At 41.2% G+C, this 22,193-nt stretch overlaps 1 long non-coding RNA gene across 1 annotated transcript; it reads right to left on the reverse strand.

Moving 5' to 3' along the window:
• Positions 1-8,129: 8,129 nt before the first annotated feature.
• Positions 8,130-8,590, reverse strand: LOC145792454 (uncharacterized). Its single transcript, XR_014331854.1, has 3 exons — positions 8,500-8,590; positions 8,334-8,411; positions 8,130-8,189 (listed from the first exon to the last, which is right to left on the reverse strand). It is a non-coding gene; the product is annotated as an uncharacterized LOC145792454 (long non-coding RNA).
• Positions 8,591-22,193: the final 13,603 nt, after the last annotated feature.

Here is a 22,193-nt window from a genome sequence, read left to right on the forward strand (position 1 = left end):
TATCTGGAGCCTGTTATAGGTGTGGCAAAGTGGGCCACATGGTTAAAGACTGTCCTTCTGCTCCACAAACTGGTAGTAAAGCTACACCAAGCGTGGCGGCATCAACTGTTACACCGAAGCCTAACCCTAGAACTACCGGGAAAGAGCCTATGAGGCAGGGCCGAGTGTTCGCCCTAGTACTGGGAGACGTCCAAAATACTGAAACTGTTGTGTCAGGTATCCTCTCTATCTGTACGCAAAATGCATATGTATTGATTGATTCGGGGTCTACACATTCTTATGTATCGCATGCTTTCTCACGGAAATTGAATAGACCCTTAGAACCCATGAACTATCTGTTAGCCGTATCATCACCCGTAGGGGGATCCATGACATGTGCTTATATGTACCCCGCATGTGAAATTATTGTTGGGGATATGCATCTGTTTATTGATTTACTGCCATTGAACATTGATCATTTTGATGTAATATTGGGGATGGATTGGTTACAAAAATATCATGCCACTATTGACTGTGTGACCAAGCAAGTTGTTTTCCGTCCACCTGGTTTGCCTGAATTTGTGTTTAATGGGAGTGGAGTAGTACCCCCACCGTATTTGATTTCATCTGTGAAAGCTATTAAACTGATTAGAAAGGGCTGTAAGGGATATCTGTGTTCTGTATTGACTGTGTCTACTGATGATCATGCTAATGTGAACTGTATTCCTATAGTCAGAGAATTCCCAGATGTTTTTCCAGATAATCTTCCAGGAGATTTGACTGACAGGGAGATTGAATTTACTGTTGATGTGATTCCCGGAACACAGCCGGTTTCTAAAGCTCCTTACCGAATGGCTCCAACTGAACTGAAGGAACTGAAAGTGCAATTGCAAGAACTGTTAGACAAAAAGTTCATCAGACCCAGTACCTCACCATGGGGTGCACCTGTTTTGTTTGTAAAGAAGAAAGACGGCTCACTGAGACTGTGCATTGATTATCGTGAACTGAATAAGGTAACTGTAAAGAACAAATACCCATTACCGCGTATTGATGACTTGTTTGATCAGTTACAGGGTGCTAAAGTATTTTCGAAGATTGACCTCAGATCCGGATACCATCAGTTGAAAGTTGACTCAGGTGACATTGATAAAACTGCTTTTAGAACGAGGTATGGCCATTATGAATTTTTAGTTATGCCGTTCGGAGTCACGAATGCCCCTGCTGCATTTATGGATCTTATGAACATAATTTTTAAACCATACCTTGACAATTTTATTGTTGTATTTATTGATGACATATTGATCTACTCCAAGAGCATAGAAGAACATGAACAACATCTGAGACTTGCCCTACAAACCTTAAGGGAACAGAAACTGTATGCTAAACTGTCTAAATGTGAATTCTGGCTTGACCATGTTATGTTTTTGGGGCATATTGTTAGCAAAGATGGGATTTCTGTTGATCCACAGAAGATTGAAGCTGTAGTGAACTGGCCTAGACCAACAAATGTGACTGAAGTCCGAAGCTTTTTGGGATTGGCTGGATATTACAGAAGATTTGTCAAAGATTTCTCCAAGATTGCTTTACCGTTGACTCAACTGACACAAAAGGGGACATCATTTGACTGGATTGACCAAAGAGAATCTGCCTTCCAGGAGTTGAAAACTCGATTAGTGACTGCATCGATTCTTACCTTACCTTCAGGTACGGATGGTTATACTGTATTTAGTGATGCTTCTCACAGGGGTTTGGGATGTGTTTTAATGCAGAATGGGAGAGTTATTGCTTATGCTTCCCGACAGTTGAGACCACATGAAAAGAACTACCCGACCCATGATCTGGAACTTGCTGCAGTAGTATTTGCACTGAAAATCTGGCGTCACTATCTGTACGGGGTGACATGTGAAGTATACACCGACCACAAGAGTTTGAAGTATTTCTTCACACAGAAAGAACTGAACATGAGACAGCGGAGATGGCTAGAACTGATTAAAGACTATGACCTACAGATATTGTACCATCCGGGAAAAGCCAATACCGTTGCCGATGCATTGAGCCGAAAATCGATTGGAAACTTAGCATGTTTGCTTACCGGACAGAAAGAGTTGCTTTGTGACCTTGAAAAATCTGAAATTGAAATTGTTTTGAGAGAACAAGGTGGAACCTTAGCTGCTATTTCTGCCCAACCAGCACTGATTGAAGAGATTAAAGAGAAACAGCAACTGGATGACTTCTTGAAGAAGATCATCGAGGAAAGAGAATCCAAACCGAGACCGGGATTCAAATTTGAGAATAATGTACTGAAATTTCAAGAAAGACTGTGTGTACCGAACAATACTGAACTGAAAAGAAGGATTCTGCAAGAGGGCCACAACTCAAGATTTTCTATCCATCCGGGGAATACGAAAATGTACCAAGATCTGAAACAGGATTTCTGGTGGCCAGGAATGAAGAAAGAAATTGCCGACTTTGTGTCCAAATGTCTTCATTGCCAACAGGTCAAAGCTGAACATCAACGACCTGCTGGCTTATTGCAACCCCTACCCATACCAGAGTGGAAATGGGAGCATATCACGATGGATTTTATCGTTGGGTTACCTCGCTCCAGAAAAGGTATGGATTCAATTTGGGTTATTGTTGATAGACTAACCAAATCCGCTCACTTCTTACCTGTCAAGACAATCTATAATGCGGACAAATTGGCTGTTATCTATATTGATGAAATTGTGAGACTGCATGGAGTGCCTGTGTCTATTGTTTCTGACAGGGATTCGAAGTTTACATCGAGGTTTTGGCAAAGCCTACAAACTGCACTAGGTACTGAACTGAGACTGAGTAGTGCCTATCATCCTCAGACAGATGGCCAATCAGAAAGGACCATCCAAACTCTGGAGGATTTACTGAGAATGTGTGTCCTTGATTTTCAGGGAGACTGGGAAAGTCATTTACCTTTGGCTGAATTCGCCTACAACAACAGCTACCATTCGAGTATTGGTATGGCGCCTTTCGAGGCATTGTATGGCAGGAAATGTAGATCTCCGATCTGCTGGGCAGAAGTTGGAGATGGGCCTTTGCTTGGGCCCGAGATTGTGTATGAAACGACTGAGAAAGTGAAACTGATACAACAGAGACTGAAAACTGCACAGAGCAGACAGAAGAGTTATGCTGATGTCAGAAGACGAGACAGAGAGTATGAAGTGGGTGATCACGTGTTTGTGAAAGTGACACCAATGAAGGGCCAGACTCGTTTTGGAGTCAAAGGCAAGTTAGCACCGAGATACGTCGGACCAAACGAGATCATTGAGAAAATCAATCCGGTGGCGTATCAAGTTGCGCTTCCTCCTGAAATGGAGCACATGCATAACGTCTTCCACATCTCTATGTTGAGAGACTACCTTCGGGATCCTTTCCATGTAATTGAGCCTACTCGAATAGTGTTGAGTGATGACTACACTAACGAGGAGCGGCCTATACAGATTGTAAACAGACGGATCAAGAAACTGAGAAACAAAACGATCCCACTGGTGAAAGTTGACTGGCAAAACCATGGTGGCGTGTATGCCACTTGGGAAAGGGAAGATGACATGGCCAAAAGATATCCTGAACTGTTTCCACTGAACCCTGTTTTCTTCCAGAATGAAGGTAACTCGAGTTTAGAGGACTAAACTCTTTATAAGGAGGGGAGACTGTAACAACCCTCATACTGTTTACTGATTAATGACTGATTGATTACCGATAATCACCGATTATTGTTAAACGGAACTGATAATGACTGATAACTGACTGAGAATTGAACTGATTAAAGTACTGAACTGACTGACCGAAATTGAAACTGAATTGAATGAATACATCTGTTTGAATTGCATTTTATCTGTTGACTGTTTGTTTGATCTGTTCGTGTTTTATGTTTAAACTATTAATTGAAGGCCTTATCGGCGGCCGAACCGGAAATGGGTTGGTGTATTATGATCGTCATATTTAATATGATTTTATAGTATAATTATCTGAAAACTGATTAGGTATGATTAAATTAGTTTAAATATTGATCAATTACAGAGTTGGCCTTATTTACCGAACTACCCCTAGTGGACCACTATCTCACACACACACTTGAGCCTTTGTATACATTGAATCAAACATTTCTTTAGCCTATTTGTGAGACCCTTAGCCGACCATAGAGAGAGAGAGACTTGAGGAGTTGAGTTCATCTCAATATTGCTTAGAATTTGAAGAGAATTGAAGTGTAGATTGCTAAATTGAGCTCCTAGTCTTCTAATTCAAGACCTAAGGTAGAGTAATTACCCTCTTGTTTATGAATTGAGCTTGTTCTTGCATGATTCATGTCAAATTGAGGAGCTAAGTCTTGTTTTAGTTCATACATGTTGAAATAGAACATAATTCATGCATGCATGTTTGAATTGTTGGATTTTGAGTTGAATTCATGGCAAATTGTCACATGCATGTCCATAATTTTGTAATGGTCCATGTTTTCATCTTGTTTGTGAATCAATTGGCTCACTAGAGCATGTTTCGAAGCCTGAAAGTTATTTAAAGATCATGCATGTCATGTTTGAAGATTGTTCTTGAAAATGATTTGAAATTGAGTTTGAATTAAACACCCTTGGGCTTTGATTTCTCAAAATTGAGCTTTGAACCATGTTATACTATGTGTTTATAAATGTTTTCCAGAAAATGGGCCCAAGAGGATTGGTTTTGATGCATTTGAATGCGAGTTTGAGCTTGGAGGTGCAATCTGGAATTCCCAGATTTTGCACTTACGCTCGAGCGGGGACAGTGGCGCTCGAGCGTGGAATCCGAGCATCTAGCATCTCTCTGCACTGTTTTGCAGTCCGCTCGAGCGGAGGATCGGGCGCTCGAGTGGAGTCAGGTCTCAGGCTCGAGCGGGCATCGAGCGGAGATTCCACCCATCCAGTACTTTTACAATACGCTCGAGCGGGAAAGTTTACGCTCGAGCGTGTACCTTTGTTGCATTACCGCTCGAGCGGGACTCTGTTTTCCTGAAAATGCTTTTAAATGTGCATCTTTGCATCCTCATCCCATTCCAGGCATTCTTAGGCCTAGCTTAAGACCTCTTGTTGAGGATATAGATGTAGAACACACCGAGGCATTAGGGATTAAGTTATTATCTTTCCCAGCTGTGTAGCTTAGTGTGTTCAATCTGTTAACTGTGTAGGGTTGGCGACTGGGGAGGCACGCTCTAGCATACTGTAGCCCGAACTCTGTGAGTAACGAATGTGTAAAGATATGTTCACAAATGATTATTTTCTGAACAACTGAACTGTACTGTTTTCTGAACTAATTACTGTTAACTGAATGAATGTATGTCCTATATTCTGAACTGTATTGTGGCATCCTTGGCACCTACTGCTTACTGTTACTGTGACAGAATTCTCTGTCGGTTCCCTCGTGGAACCACTACTGTTTACTGACTGATGGCCATCATTACTGTTCGGTCTTTTAAGACCTACTGTTACTGTTATGCTAATGGATGTACCACATATGACTGTTTACTGTACTGAGCAACTGAAATACTGATTGAAATGAACTGTTTTCATTACTGTAAGAACATTCATTCTAAACCCCTTTACGCTTTATGTTATTCACTGGGCTTTAGCTCACTGCTCATATATATATGTAGGTGTGCAGGCACCAGACCGCGGTTAGGAGCGTCAGGGTTACTCCAGTTTTGTCAAGCCAGCCTTTGTGCCTCACTGCGAGGTTCCAAGCCTAACGTGTTAGGGCTTAGGGGTGTTTTACAATTCCCCCTTCTGTACTGTTTCACTGTTTTGTATAGACTGAATGTTTACCGTACTGTTATCCAGGGTTGAGTCCCTAGACTGAATGATTGTAAATATTGTGCATACCGTTCTGTACTGTTTACGTATAAATGTATGAAAAATCTTTTCATATAGACTGTCGCAGCTCATTGGGCATTGTTTATTTACTGTTTTGGCTTCCGCCAGGCCCTGTACTCTGTTTTACTGTATTACTGTTCAGCAGGCCTTCGGTAATCTTGGATTACTGGCCGGTTACGGTGCTAAACCCATAGGGCCGGGTTTGGGTCGTGACAGCCGAGGTGCCACGTGTCCTGGTCGTGATGTCGAGGTTATCTCGGCAAGGCCAAGGTTATCTCCGAAGATATCGGAATCCGAGATAAGAGGACAAAGGATAAGGGACAAGAGTCCTAGGATAAAGAGGAGACTTAGTCAAGATGAGGATAAAACTCTTAGGGAGTTTATCTTTATCTCTTGAAGAGTCCAAAATAAGTACTGAATTGGAGTCCATAGAAGTCAGGCTTCCTGTGGGATTAGGATTAAGTAAACTATAAAAGAGAGGCACCCCTATGGGTCTAAGGTACGCAATTTATGCTTTGAGCAGTATGTTTAGCACTTGATTATCTTTGAGAGATATACTGACTTGATCATCGGAGTGCCCCCGGGTGGAAGAGCCACCGCCGGGGCCTTTTCTTTCTGTTGCAGGATAATTGAAGCCATCTATTCTGCTAGTGCTCTCTAGCTGATTACTAAGCGGGCAGTGTGATCAGAAAATCACTTCCACAAACTATATGGGTGAGTTTAGTATAGTCTTTTACTTTGGAAAACAGAAAATAGAAGTTGACTCAGAAAATTTGCTTGGCAACTGTTTTTGAAAATTGAAGTTTTTTGAAAAAAGCTTATTTGAATTGTTTTTTAAATTTTCAAAGTTACTTTCACAAGAAAATGAAAACAATTGGTGTTTTTGAACTACTCATTGTTTTTGTTTCTGAAAACTTGAAAAACAGAAACAACACCCAAAATGACGACCATAATTATGGCTATCTAAAGTGATTCAAATTGATTTTTTTTTTCTTCTTCTTAATCAATCCACCCAAAAAAAAAAAAAAAATACAAAAACAAAAACAAAAACAAAAACAAAAGAAAAGAAAAGTTGCTTACTCAATTGGCAATAAAGAAGGGGAATTTTGTCCAAACTAAAATCTAACAGTTATTAACACATGCATATTCCCAAAGAATCAAAATAATTTTGGAATTAATTCCCTTTGGCTTTGTTTTCAAATTTTGTTTAAAAAAAATGATCTGAAAACTTTGTTTGGCAATTTCTAAAAACACCCGTCTTTTAGAAAAACACTTTCAAAAACTTTTCCAATTTTTTAACAGCTGTTTTCAAACAAAACAAAAACGATGAGTGTTTCTGAACTCCTCATTATTTTTGTTTTCGAAAAAACAAAAATTTCGAAAACCATACCTCAGCTTGAAGTTTCTGGTTCTGAGATTGGAGAGCATCATTATCAGCCTTGATAGCATCAAACTGTCTCTTAAGAACATCATAGTCTTTCTCTAATTGCTTTGTCTTCTACCTAGCCCTCCTGTTCTGAAACCATATAGCTATTTGTCTTGGTTGCAGCCCAAGAGCCCTTGCCAGCTGCATTTTCCTCTCAGATTCAAGCTTGTTTCCCAACTCAAAGTTCTTCTCAAGTGTTTTCACTTGTTCCAAGTTCAGTCTCCTCTTCTTCTCGCCAGCTTGTGACCCATCATCTGATAAGTCATCTTCAACCCCATTGGTTTCATGATCACACACTTCAATGGCTGAAAATGACATAGATCTCTTCCCCAGAAGTGATGCAACACCTGCAAATTGCCACCACCATTCAAAAATTCAAATCCTATATATATCAACTGTATTGGGATACATATCAGTATTTATCAGCTCATATGTATCAACTGATATATCGATGAGTAACATTTTTGGAAGTTCAAAATCTCAATATTCATTCCTTCCCCAGTTGGTTGAGTGTTTTTATTCCCCTCGGCCTTATTGGAAAGTTGAGGGTTCACCTCCTAACATCCCTGCATGCCGGAGAACAGCTTTTCTAGATCCTCCCTGCCACGAAGAAATCATTCTACATGAATAAATTTTGCCCATGGTTCTTACTGGAAAATAAATTCAGGCGATCATCATGGCCCAATTTGTGTATCATTGGATGTAAGCAAAAATATAAAAATAAATAATTCATTTTGTTAGACAGCGGTTTGTGGTTTTTAATACAAAGAATCATTTTATACTATATTCTATAGAGATTGTTCCGGCAATGTTGACAAAACTAAACAGCCAATAAGTCCTTAGAGAAATGCCTGTATGGTCCATCTCCAATAAAAGCAATTCGTGCCTCCGGTATCTGGTCCATGACACTGTTTAATCATACATCCCAAATGTCAATGGTTACAACTTATAATAATTATGAAAAAAGCATTATTCCGTCAATATTTTGCAAGTAATATTTCCTAAATTGCAAAAGCAGAAAATGCTTATCATTTGAAATAAAAGAGCAGTACCTTTTGAGTAAATCCAAACCCTTCTCAACTCCTAGTCGTCCAACATGGACTATCAATGGTCTCTCGGGCTCCCCATTGCTGATTAAAAAAAGAACAATATATTAACATTTGGAGGAAACTCATATTACATGGCAATGAAATTTTAAGGATTAAAAGAAAGCCATACCTTAGTCTTATTCGCATTTCTTGAGCGCGATATTTGGGATGGAAGCTTTCGGAATCAACACCCTTATTCCAGAGACGAATTTTGTTACCTGAAAATAAACAAAGAATTAACATGGATATGAGCTGCTATTTGTAGAGAAACATTTGAAAAAAATAAAATAAAAATTCAAGCAGAAGCATAAATGTCAAATTCTGTTATGTGATCAATGTGAAATTTCAGAGAGTTATCTATTGGGCGATGTTCATTTACCTGCTGTTACCCTAGCTGCTTCAAGCTGCTGTGCATGGGCAGTTGATGCAACCAGTGTAAGATCAGCGGCCCTAGGAAGAAACTCTATTAAGAAAAGAACAAAACTTTCATTTATCAGTTCACAAACACGAAAAATCAAAATCCATGTGAAATTGACAAAAGTTCACGTACTTATGACCCACCACATAGGTTTGACCAGCCAACTAAAGATGTATCTTGGTATGTATCTGCAAGTCAAAACAGGAATTGGGCTCAACCTTTGTGGGGTGGCAAGCACACTGTGCAATTCCCAAAGATGATATGAAAAAAATTTATTGATACAAAGAAATTTTGTTTGATGAAATTTGATATGTATCAGCAGATTTTATTTTATAACAAATCAAATGTTGATCAGAAATAAAAACTACATAGAGATTAAAAAGTGAACTTCGAAAGATGACTAATTTTACAAACATAGTGTACATGAATTTACAGAGATACTGTGTTACTTTGCATCACAATCAAGATCAATATTCCCATAGAGAAAGCTCAAGCAATTCATCAGAAACCGTCAAAACCACAAACAATTAACTAAATTTTCAGCAATTAAAGCAACAAGAGGATGATCCACTTGACTGACTTTAATTGGATTCAATTATAAATGCACACATGCCTCACATGCAATGGAGAATTCAAAAATGTTGAGTCCCATAAATAACCACCTAGATTTTTCAGAATGGGCAACGTTTATCTTCATTCTAACAACACGGATGCAAAAGAAAATGCATGCATAGATATATATATACACACACACACACACAGAGGGGAATTTACCTAAGGGAGGAAAGAAGCGAATTGGGGTGTGGGGATAAGAGAAAAGCAAATCTGTGTAACTTGTTCTGGATCTCTCCCAACTTTGTCTCAAACTCTCTCTCTCTCTCTCTCTCTCCCTCTCCCTCCCTTCTCAGAATGGCAATGGGTCTGTCCTTCACTCCAAACCTCAACTCAACAAACAACAACGGTGAAGGAAAAATGCGTGTTTCATTGTATTATTTAAGTTGTACAAGTTCTTACCTAACTTTTTTATTTCATCAAATTGAGCTTCTACAGTTACTGATTTGTGTAATCGTTTTCAATTGGACCACATCAACTGAAATCAGAACCTTCAGGAACTAAATACATGAAAATGATAGTTTAGGGATGAAAAAAATAAATAAATAAACAAAAATTGGTGATAAAAGTTTGAAATTAGCCCTTTGGGCAAAGTAAAGAACTGTAGTAGGTTTTTCAGAAATCAAAATAGTGCATTGTTCATAGCAAGTGAGTTGTGTGCATTATATAATAGTATAAAAGTATAGATATATAATATATGTATATGTATCAACAAACTGAAAGCTGACCTAGGGTTTTTACAGCTGTAATTCCATTACACGCCTACAATGAACCAAAAAAAAATTCAGAAAAAACTCCACCGTTGTGATACAATACGCATACACCAACACCAAGTGGTAAAATCGTACCTTGCCAAGTGATACAATACGCATACACCAACACCAAGTGATAAAATCGTACCTCGCATTTTTCGTACAACAACAACGGTGTTTGATACAATACACCAATTTATTAGTAACCCTCTTTGCCTCCAAATTCAGAAAAATCAAAATCAAAACAAACAAAAATCGTACCTTGCCAAGCATCGGTAGCAAAGAGGCAAAGAGGGTTTCGGCGAGATCTGTTGCGAGGAGGAGAGGACTGAAATGATAAAGGGGGATGAGGAAGAGGCTGTCGTGATGGCGGTGGTCGAGGGATCTATTGAAGAAAGAGAAACAGACAGGGTCCTGCAAGGGAGAAGAGAGGTGGTCGCGATGGCAGTGGTCGAGAGGGTTCTGTCGAAGAATAAACAGAGAGGGAGAGAGAGAGAGAGATAAAGAATGAAGGAAGAGACGTGGGTGAGAGCAGAGAGGGAGAGAGAGACGCGGGTAGGTGAGAAGGTTAAGGAAGAGAAGTGTTTGGGCGGGAAATAAATAATTCAGAGCCGTTGATATATACTGAAGATTGATCTCAGCCGTCCAAATTAAATGTATCTCTGAGACATTTCTATACATTTTCAAAAAATCTCTTGCCTTATTATATAGATATATATATATATATATATATATATATGTTAGTAGTAACTTGTGCGCTATAAAAAAAAAGTTATATATATATATATATATTGTATGATAAATAAATTATCTTAATTTTAAATTATATTTTAATAACGGCAAGTCATGATGTTAGGCTATCATGATAAATGTTAACAATAAGGGCAGAGCAATGAATTCGTGAAATCCGTAATCCGATCCGATCCAATCCAGTCTAGTAGGTTTGGATTGATTTTTTGAATCCGTGGATTGGTTCCGGATTGAAAAATTAAAAATTCGTAGTTCACGGATTGGTTCCGGATTGAATCCCACGGTTCTGGATTGGAACCGATCTGGACCGTATACAAATAGTCTATATTTTTATTATACACCCTCATGCATAGTATCTTGTCTTATTTCATATAAAACTTAAATCCAAACCTAAACTTGCATAGTATCTTCTTTTATTACTTTTGTTTGCTAGTTTTTAGTATTAATTTGTAATGATCTAAATACTTATAGTGGAACTAGTTTTCTTATGATTGTTTAAATTCTAGAACAATTTCTCGCTATTACAAAAAGACATGTTGCTATTGTGAAACTAATATGGTGCTATATTTATATTTTTATGAAATTAAAGTGTCATATATATATTTTTTGTTATTTAATTATGTAAATCCGTGGCCCTAAACCAATCCAATTCGTGTTTAAATAGATTGGTTCAAATTGTTTCCATGATTTAAACGGATTGGATTAATTTCAATTTTTCAGAATTCGTAAATAACAAATCGATCCTGATTTTACTCTAATCCGGTCTAATCCGGACCATACTCACCCCTAAATCCTCAAATTGTTTGGATTGACCCTAGTCAATGGGTCACTCACAAGTCAAGTGTGGTATAGCTGGAAGAAAAAGAAGGCTCTATATAATAATGGCAGAAAAGTAGAAATGTCTGTTGATAGAGATAATACACAGACAGACATTAGCCCCACATCATGCCAACTCTATCTTGTTATTATACTATTATTGCTATTATATATGTGTGAGTGATTTTCTGACCACACTGCCTGCCTAGTAATCAGCTGGAGAGCACCGGCAGAATAGATGGCTTCAGCTAACCTGTAACAGAAAGAAAAAGCTCCGGCGGTGGCTCTTCCACCCGGGGGCACTCCGACGATCAAGTCAGTATATCTCTCAAAGATAATCAAGTGCTAAACTTACTGTTCAAAGCATAAAATTGTGTACCTTAGACCCACGGGGGTGCCTCTCTTTTATAGCCAACTCAATCCTGATCCCACTAGAAGCCTGACTTCTATGGACTCCCATTCAGTGCTTACTTTTGATTTCTCAAGAGATAAAGATAAACTCCCTAAGAGCTTTATCCTTATCTTAGCTAAGTCTCCTCTTTACTCTAGGACTCCTGTCCCTTATCTTTTATCCATTTATCTTGGATTCCGATATCTTCAGAGATAATCTCGGCCTTGCCGAGATAACCTCGGCGTCAAAACCTGGACACGTGGCACCTCGGCTGACACGTTGGCGTCACCTTGCCACGTGTTGGTATTCAAAAAATACATCCCCACAACTGCCCCCTAGGTTCTATTACCTCAGTATTCTGAGGTGATGGAACCTATATCTGTATTTTCTTCCAGTAAATCGGCTTAAAGTTTGATAGCCGAGATCATCCATTTCTGGCCGACATGCTTTTCCTAAAAAATCAAGATTTTTAAGGATCTTCTCACGCGCATGAACTGTCATGCACTTTAACTCAACCGTTTTAATCACACGTTTCTTTCTTACTGGCTCGTGCCAGTGACGCGCCCATAAGTCATCTCTTTCTCACATGCGCCGTCTGACGTATGCGCTCTTTTAGGTGTATTGATTACTTTTTTGCCGCCGTTTTCATTTTTTGACAAAATCTTTCCCCCTTTCTTTCGTCTCTTCACTTTTGCATCTGAGTTCTCTTGTTTTTTCTCTCTCTAAAACTCTTTTTTTCAAATCCGCCATCGCTCAAGCTTTCCAAGCTCTGCAACTTTCTCCGTTCACCCCTTTCGGCGAGATTTCCACCGGTCTTCTGCTCCTGCAACCGTCGTAGGACATCGGCAAATCCCTTTCCGGCCTCCTTTTTTTTGGTAAGCTACTGTTCCTTTCGTTCTCATTTCCCTGATGTTTCTGCTTTCTCGCTGTTGCCATTACTGTTCTATTTAAACTGTTAATTCCGTGAATCATATTTATTGTTCACTACTTCTTGCATTTTTGCCACTGTTCTTGGTCCTGTAGTTCTTGTTTTCTTTATGCTTTTGAGAACCCCACTTCTGTTCTTCATTCTGAAACTGCATTCTGGTTTCTTGTTTCCTGTGTTGTTTTCCAGATCTGTGCCTTCAATTTTTGCTTTCAATCTTTGCCTTCATAGATTTAGGTTTGGGATTTGTCTATAGAACCTATCAATTCTTAGGAAAAAACTGAAACAATCCTTACCAGCACATACCTAGGGTTTCGCCGAGGTCCCGATAACCCCTTAAGAGCGTCTTCTGAATTTCAACCCTTCTAATAGAAGCCGATATCATGAGTATGTGGAGACATAGAGTAGATACCCCAACCAAACTTGAGTACTTTAGGCAAGAGTTCTCCATCCCTGCCGATGTCCACCTGAGACTAGCTGGGGATGACGACACCATCATGCCTACAGAAAATGCTATGCCCCTTCCCATTGTAGCTTTTATTGAGTGCGAACTCCGGCTCCCACTCAACATCCTTTTTCGCGAGATTCTTCATTATTATAAGTTGAACCCCATGCAACTAGAAATCAACTCTTATCGAGTGATTTTTGGTATTATCGCCTTAGCTAAACAGGAAAACATTAGGATCACCCTAGCCGACATACAGTATTGTTACACCATGTGTGCCCTTAACCTGAAGGAAAAAGGTTACGTCTATTACCTCAAGCCGAGGTCCACTGAATTCAAAATTGTAGCCGACCTTCCAGACTCCAACAAGGGGGCTGGAGATGATTATGTTATTGCTTCGGGAAATTGGGAGTTTGGCGCAGACGAGGACGCCCATCTCTACCCTCTTCCCCGATCAGTTAAAGAGGGCAAGGGTAAGAGCCCAGTATCAATACTTAGTTGTTTCTGTTCAAGTCTTCAATATTTTATCTGTTTCTGATGTCTATTTCTTCTTGCCGACGTTCGCAAGCCAGCGAAAAACTTCCGCCAATCTTACGTTCCTAGTAAGGACCTGAAAAAACTCCTGGACTTGCCAGTTCACAAAAGAAAAGCACCTCTTCTTCTCAACTTTATTCCTACATACAAATCGATTTTGCCCGACGTCCCCAAAAGAAAGAAGAAAAGCCTTTCTCCTCCTACTGCCACAACTCAAACTGCCTCTACATCACGAACAGATCAAGAGTCAACATTTGACCCAACCAATCAACCATCTACTTCGGCCCCATACTTGGTCCCAATACAAGAACAAAAACGTCGGTGAAGACTTGTCAAAACTGTTGAGATGGGTCGCCCAAAGCCCGTTGCTCAAGACCTCCTTGCCGATCTCCCTGTTGACGTCGACGCTCAGCCGACGCAAACCATGCCCCCACCAAAGCCAAAACGAACCAAGAAAGCCCAGTCAAAGGCTAAAGCCACTGAAGTTGAGGCTGAGGATACCCTGACAATTTCACAATTGGTAGGGAGTGAGAAGACGGCTTTCGTTCCCAAAAAAAGGTCTGCTGAGACACAGCCATCAGAGTCCACACAATCAAAGAAGCCAAGGTCATCGTCTGCGACGACCTCGGGGTCCAAAATACCAAAAGTCCCCTGGACGCCTGAAATTACTTTAGAAGATAAGCCTGTTCTTGCCAGTGATAGTGCCGACGACATTAATGTCGGTGTAGCACTCAGTACCGCCCTACTTCTCCCAGGTGATCTTGAGCGGAATGCCAAGATGAGTGAGTACGAGAACTATGCCTTTATGCTCCAACGTTCTGTCCAAGTAAGTGTCTTTACATGGAAACTTGTCTTCTCTTTTACTTTGTAAAATTTTGTAATAATTTTTGCCCTGTGCTCTTTCAGGCCATTCAACATGCCCACTCTCTCTCTATGCAAGCTTTTGAAAACAGGGCAAAGTTGGCCGACATGAAGAGGGAGGTTTCTGCCCTAAAAAAGGAGAACAAAACTCGTCAATCAAAAATGAAAAAACTGGAAGACCAGGCTGAGGCTGCCACCAAAGCCCAAACCCTAGTCGAAGAAAAAGCCGAATCTGCTGAGGCCATCAAGAAGGTTACTGAGGCCGAGAAGAGAGAAGCCGAGGACAAAAAGGCCCAAGCCAAAAAAGAACTTCAGGAGGCCTTGGCCACTAAAGACGCTAAAATCAAAGCGGCCGACAAAAAAGCCTATGCCCAAGGAATGGCCGATGTTACAGAGGAATACAAATTACAAGTTAGGCAGGAATGCAATAGGGGCTTTTCCCTTGGTTGGATGTCCCTGGCCAAAATGCTCAATATTCCTGAAGATTCACCTTTGCGTAAGGCCGAAGCTATTCCTCTCCCATTCCCTCCTCCTCCTCCACCTCCAAGTCAAGCTGAAGAAGAATCTGAATCTGAGTCTGAAGATGAGGAGGAAGGTGAGGATGAGGCTTTAGTAAGGAAATCCAAGGAGGCTGTTGGGCCTAAGTCTCCTTCTCTGAATAAGCAGGTCTTGGACCTGACTCAAGATGATGATGGTGATGCAGTTGCCAAGGAAACTACTCCTGAATAGGCCTCATCTGACATTCCTCCAGCCGAAAAAAGTCTTGATGAAACCCTTGCGCAAATTGACGCCGAAATCGAGGCGGAAAAGACTGCCGAAGTAGCTCTCCAGGAATCAGCCGAGGTAGTTCTCCAAGAATCAACCGAGGTCCAGTCTCAAATTACGCCTGAAGTAGAAGAATCATAACTTTGATGTCCCTCTTTTCTTGTCTTTTGTACTTTTTTGTTTCCTGGACAATAGAAGCTTCTCTGTACGGTCGATGTGCCTTCTGTTTGTGTTGGATATTTTAACATAACTATCTTTCTTTGAATGACTGCATTCTTTTTTGTCTTTTCTTTGACTGCCTCTGTTTGATTCTATACTTAGAATTTTTTGTATGCCTTTCATACTTTGCCTCCTTTGTGCAATCTTCTCGGGGTTACATACCTCGGGTATAATAGCTACAAAACTTTTACTTCAGCAAGATACTGACTTGCAAACTTTTCATAAATTCTAACAAGTGTGAAACATATACTACTCAATGTTAACTTTGCAAACTTTTTCTCAAGTTTCAATAAGTGTTTAAACGGTGATCTCGGTCTAGCCTACTTGTAAATTGCTACAAATTTCAACAAGGATTAACATATACTGTAACAGGGATCAACAAGGATTAACATAACAGTGTTAAACAATAATCTATTTGTAAATTGCTACGAATTTCAACAAGCGTTTAAATAACATACTTACCTTTTTCCTCAACTTGTAAATTGCTGCAAATTTCAACAGATGATCATATGTCGGCTTAACGTTATCTTGTAAATTGCTACAAATTTCAACAAGTGTTAAGCATCTTCTTTGGTTTAACCAACCTGTAGATTGCTACAAGTGTTTAAGCAATAACCTCGGTTTTGCTTTAACTCATAAATTGCTACAAATTTAAACAAGCGAAGAAAAACAGTAATCTTGGCTTAACTTCAACTTATAAATTGCTACAAATTTCAACAAGTGAAGATAAGGAATAATCTCAGCTTAACTTCAACTTGTAAATTGTTACGAATTTCAACAAGTGAAGATAAGGAGCCATCTCAGCTTAAATTCAACTTGTAAATTGCTACAAATTTCAACAAGTAAAGATAAGGAACCATCTCAGCTTAACTTCAACTTGTAAATTGCTACAAATTTCAACAAGTGAAGATAAGGAACCATCTCAGCTTAACTTCGACTTGTAAATTGCTACAAATTTCAACAAGTGAAGATAAGGAACCATCTCAGCTTAACTTCCACTTGTAAATTGCTACAAATTTCAACAAGTGAAGATAAGGAATAATCTTAGCTTAAGTTCAACTTGTAAATTGCTACAAATTTCAACAAGTGAAGATAAGGAACCATCTCAGCTTAACTTTAACTTGTAAATTGCTACAAATTTCAACAAGTGAAGATAAGGAACCATCTCGGCTTAACTTCAACTTGTAAATTGCTACAAATTTTAACAAGTGAAGATAAGGAACCATCTCAGCTTAACTTCAACTTGTAAATTGCTACAAATTTCAACAAGTGAATTAAGTGTCTCTGTCTTCTCTCTGCCCCCAATGTGAACCTGAGTTCTACTTAGGTTCTCATTATTCATGTCTCCAAAAACACCAATATGTAACTTTATCAATCATATGTGTTTAAAGAAAAGGGAAAGATTTTATTGATGACATCGGCCAAAAATAATGCATATCTAATGATAGAAGAATTTCGAATTACAAGTGTTCCAAGGTCTTGGCAGTGCTTTGCCCGCGTTATCTTCAAGCCGATAAGCTCCATTGCCTAATACCGAAGTAATTCTGTAGGGTCCTTCCCAGTTTGGGCCAAGCTTGCCCTCTCTGGGATCCTTCTTGTTGCCGACGACTTTTCTCAGGACTAGGTCGCCGACTTGAAAATCTCTTGGATTGACCTTCTTGTTGTAAGCTTTGGCAAGCTGTTGCTGGTATACTGCGAGCTAAATTGCAGCTTTCTCTCTTCGTTCTTCCAAAAGATCCAGATCTCGGGCTAAGAGTATGTCATTTGTCCCGTTCTCAACTCCCTGGGTTCGGATCCCTGGGATGCCGACTTCCAGTGGAATGACTGCTTCTGTGCCATAAGCCATGGCAAAGGGGGATTCCCCTGTTGATCTTCTCGGCATAGTCCGATATGCCCAAAGCACGTTGGGCAATTCGTCTACCCACTTTCCTTTTGCTGCCTGCAGCCTCTTTTTTATTCCATCCAAAATTACTTTATTGGATGCTTCTGCTTGCCCATTACTTTGGGGAAAACTTGGTGTTGAAAAGTAATTCTTAATCTTGAATTTCACACAAAAGTTCTTGATGAGTTTGCTGTCAAACTGTGTTTCGTTGTCGGCAATTATTGCTCTTGGAATCCCAAATCAGGTGATGATGTTTCTCCATATAAAGTTCTTGACGTCCACATCTCGAATTTTGGCAAGTGGCTCTGCCTCTATCCACTTCGTAAAGTAATCTATTGCTACCAGCAAGTATTTTCTCTGCCCAGTTGCCTAGGGAAGTTACCCAACAAGATCCATGCCCCATTGGGCAAACGGCCAAGGGCTAGATACTGGGTTTAGGTCAGCAGCTGACTGATGTATCAAAGGTGCAAACCTTTGGCATTGTTCACACTTCTTCACGTAGGCTTCAGCATCCTTTTGCATGTAGGGCTACCAATACCCCTGGGTAATGGCCCTGTGGGCTAATGATCTGCCCCTAGCATGGCTTCCACAAATTCCTTCATGAATTTCATATAGGAAATCTTCAACCTGCAAAGGGTGTATGCACCTTAAAAGGGGTCCAGTGAAGGACCTTCTGTAGAGGTGTCCATCTACTGTCAGACTGAATCTTGTCGATTTCAATCTGACTTTGTGTGCCTCCTTACAATCTTCTGGCAGCTTTCCTTCTTTCAGGAATGCAACAACTGCATCCATCCAGCTTGGCCCCATGTCCACACACATTGCTTCCTGCTCTGTGCTCTGTGGTTCTATGCTCGGGCCCGACATATAGTCAATCATAATTGTCCTTATTTTTTCAGTCTGCATTGAACTTGCTAGGTTAGCCAACGCGTCGGCGTGGGTGTTGTCATCTCGGCTAACTTGGAGTAGTCGGCAGTTCTGAAATAGGGCTGCCAATCTGATGACCTCTTTTGCATATGCCGACATCCTTTCGTCTCTAGCTGCAAATTCTCCTGCTGACTGGTTAACAATAAGCTGTGAATCACAAAAAACTATTACCTCATCTGCTTCTGCTGCTGCTGCCAGTTTTAGCTCTGCAATTAATGCTTCGTATTCCGCTTCATTGTTTGAGGCCTTGAACCCCAAACGGATGGACTGTTCTATTATTTCTCCATCTGGAGATATCAGCAGTACTCTTGCCCCCGCTCCTTGTCGGTTCGAACTTCCATCGACAAACAGTCTGAATGAGTCGCTGATGTAGATGCTGCAGGGTCTGAGTTTTTCCTTCCTTTGCCTTAGGCTGGGATTCTCCTTGCTTGTTGGGACAATGCTCATCCTGGCTCAACGGAGCCCGATGTTCGATGGTTTCAGGCGTGAATTCTACCACGAAGTCATACTGGCCCAAGGCAACTGCCCATCTTGCGATTCTTCCTGTTAAGTCTCCTTGTTGCAACAGGGACTTCAGTGGGTGCTCTGTGAGCACCACAATCTTGTGCGCCTGAAAGTAATGGTTCAATTTTTTTTGAGGCCATTACTAAGGCCAGCATTAATTTCTCTAGTGGTGAAAACCTTGTTTCTGCGTCGACCAAGGTTTTACTTACATAATAAACAGCCTTTTGTTCTCCTTGTTCTTCTCGGATTAGCACTGCACTTACTGCGTGTTCTGACACAGCTAAGTACAAAAACAGCTCTTCTCCAGGTTCAGGTGTCGAGAGGACCGGAGCTGTGGTCAGATATTTCTTTAGGTCGGCCAAAGCGGCCTCACATTCCTCAGTCCATAGGAAGTTCGTGGTCTTCTTCACCAGGTTGAAGAAGGGTTTACATTTGTCTGAGCTTCGGCTTATGAACCTGTTTAGGGCTGCGGCCCTTCTAGTAAGCATTTGTACCTGTTTTGCCGATGTTGGGCTCTGTAGGTCTAGGATGGCCTTGATCTGATCTGGGCTGGCCTCTATGCCCTTCCTTGTTACCAAGTACCCCAAAAATTTACCAGATCCAACTCCAAACGCGCACTTTGATGCGTTGAGTCGGAGCCGATATGTTTTGAGGATCTTGAATACCTCTTTTTGGTCGGCAAGATGACTCTTAGGTTCCTTGGTCTTCACAACCATGTCATCGATGTAGACATCTACTGTTTGGCCAATCAGGTGTTTGAACATTTTGGTTACCAGCCTTTGGTAAGTTGCTCCTGCGTTTTTCAACCCAAAAGGCATTACCTTGTAACAATACAGTCCTTTCGGGGTGATAAACACTGTCTTCTCTTCGTCTGGAGGGTACATGGCTATCTGGTGGTATCCTCTGTAAGCGTCTAGGAAGCTCACCCTTCCATGTCCAGATGTGGCGTCTACCAACTGGTCAATCTTGGGTAGAGGAAAGCAGTCTTTGGGACAAGTTTTGTTCAGGCTTGTAAAATCTACGCAGACCCGCCATTTACCGTTCTTCTTCTTTACCACTACTGTGTTGGATAGCCATGTCGGGTAATGAACTTCTCGGATGGCCCTGGCCTCCAAAAGTCTGTCCACTTCTTCTTCTACTGCTTCAACGTGCATCAACGTCGATCTTCTGGCTCGTTGAATCACAGGTTTTGCCGACCTGTCGACATCCAGTCTATGGCAAGTGACCTCGGGGTCAATGCCAGGCATTTCGTAAGGTGTCCAGGCGAACACCTCAATGTTGGCTCTTAAAAAAGTCTCCAACTCTTTTTCCTTTTCTTCAGCTAAGCCCGAGCCGAGAAGAAAGAAGTGTTCTTCGTCTCCATCCTGGACGAGGATTTTCTTTAGCGCCTTTTCGCTCTTCTCAACTGGTTCTTTGCCGACGTCTTCTAGTACTTCCACGTCCTCATTTTCAATTTCTGCCTCTTTTGGTGCTCGAACGCTGCAAGTAAACTTCATTGCTGCCATGGAGCAACTTTTTGCCTGCAGTTGATCTCCTCTGATTTCTTCAATCCCATGCTCTATTGGGAACCGCAGTAGTTGATGCAATGTTGAGGGAACTGCCCCCATTGCATGCAACCATGGTCTTCCCAAGATGATGTTATATGGTGAAGGTGTGTCAATCACCATGAATTCTATCCTGATCTTCTTAGTGCCAGCTTGTACTTCCAAGCTTTTTGCGCCCAGTGGCCACGTCGGCGTTCCATTGAAGCCGACCATCGGGCCATTCGATTGCTCCATGTCGTCTGGGTGAAGGCCTAACTCCTTGTAACATCTAACGTACATGATGTCACAAGAGCTACCTTGATCTATTAGGATGCGTTTCACTTGGCACTCCCCAACCTGGAGGGATACTACCAAGGCATCATTATGCGGATGCTGGACCATCTCTAGGTCACCTTCAGTGAAGGCTATCATCGATCCTCGGCACTCTTCAGGCCGAGGTCTTTTATGTCCGACCTGGTTCACGTGCTGCAGGTGTTTTACTCTTTGGGTTTCTCCCCGAATGTCGCTTTCGTTCACTTTTGAGTGAATTACATTAACCACCCTAGGTCCCCCTCCCTGTGATTGCTGTGCTGGGGGGGGCGGGGCCGCTGGTGCTTGAGGCAATCTTGCCTGCTCTTCTCTTGTCCTGGCTTCGTTGACGAGGTCCCTCAGATGGCCTTGCCTTACTAAGTCCTCTAAGTATGCTTTAAGGGCTCTGCAGCCCTGAGTTGGGTGCCCTTCTTCATTGTGGTAAGCACAACGCCTACCAACGTTCCTTCCCATGTATTCTCCTGGGGCCTTAGCTGGTGCTCTGAAATAAGGTTGATTTCGGATTTGATCCAGGACTTTGTGTACTGGGATTCGGAACACAGTCGTCACTGCCTGTTTACCCCTCAATTCTATCTCCGATTTGTTAAATCCGTTGTCACCTCGGCTTCGCTTCGGCTCGCCGTTCCCTTTTTCTTACTTTACCTCCTTATTCCCCGATGTGTCTTCCTCGGCTCTGGCATATTTCTCAATTCTCGCCATGAGCTATTCCATGCTTTTTGGCAAAGTTTTTGCCAAAGACTTCTGTAGTGGACAATTGTCTTTCAGGCCGTTCTTGAATGACACGACCGCTACTTCTTGATTACATTTTGGTATTCGATTGAACACCTCATAGTACCTTTTCGCATAGGCCCTAAGGCCTTCGTCTTTGCTGATCTTCAGAGCCATCAATGCGTCCACCCTCAATGGCTGCAGTTTGTTCGTTACAAACCTGGCCACAAACATCTCGGCCAAGCCTTCCCAAGTCTTTACGCTTCCCTTCGGTAATTTATGGAACCAATCTGATGCAATTTCCCCAAAGGACGAGGGGAATACTTTGCAGAGCAACGGCTCGTTCCCACTATATAATGACATTGAATTCAGGTATAGCCCGACGTGGAAGTTGGGATCTGACTTACCATCATATATTTGGAACCTCGGCATACTGAATCTTTTTGGTGCTTGAAATTTGTCCAG

Source organism: Camellia sinensis, chromosome 6 (assembly GCF_055761805.1).
Source record: "Camellia sinensis isolate YWXY chromosome 6, ASM5576180v1, whole genome shotgun sequence".
Lineage (NCBI taxonomy): Eukaryota > Viridiplantae > Streptophyta > Magnoliopsida > Ericales > Theaceae > Camellia > Camellia sinensis.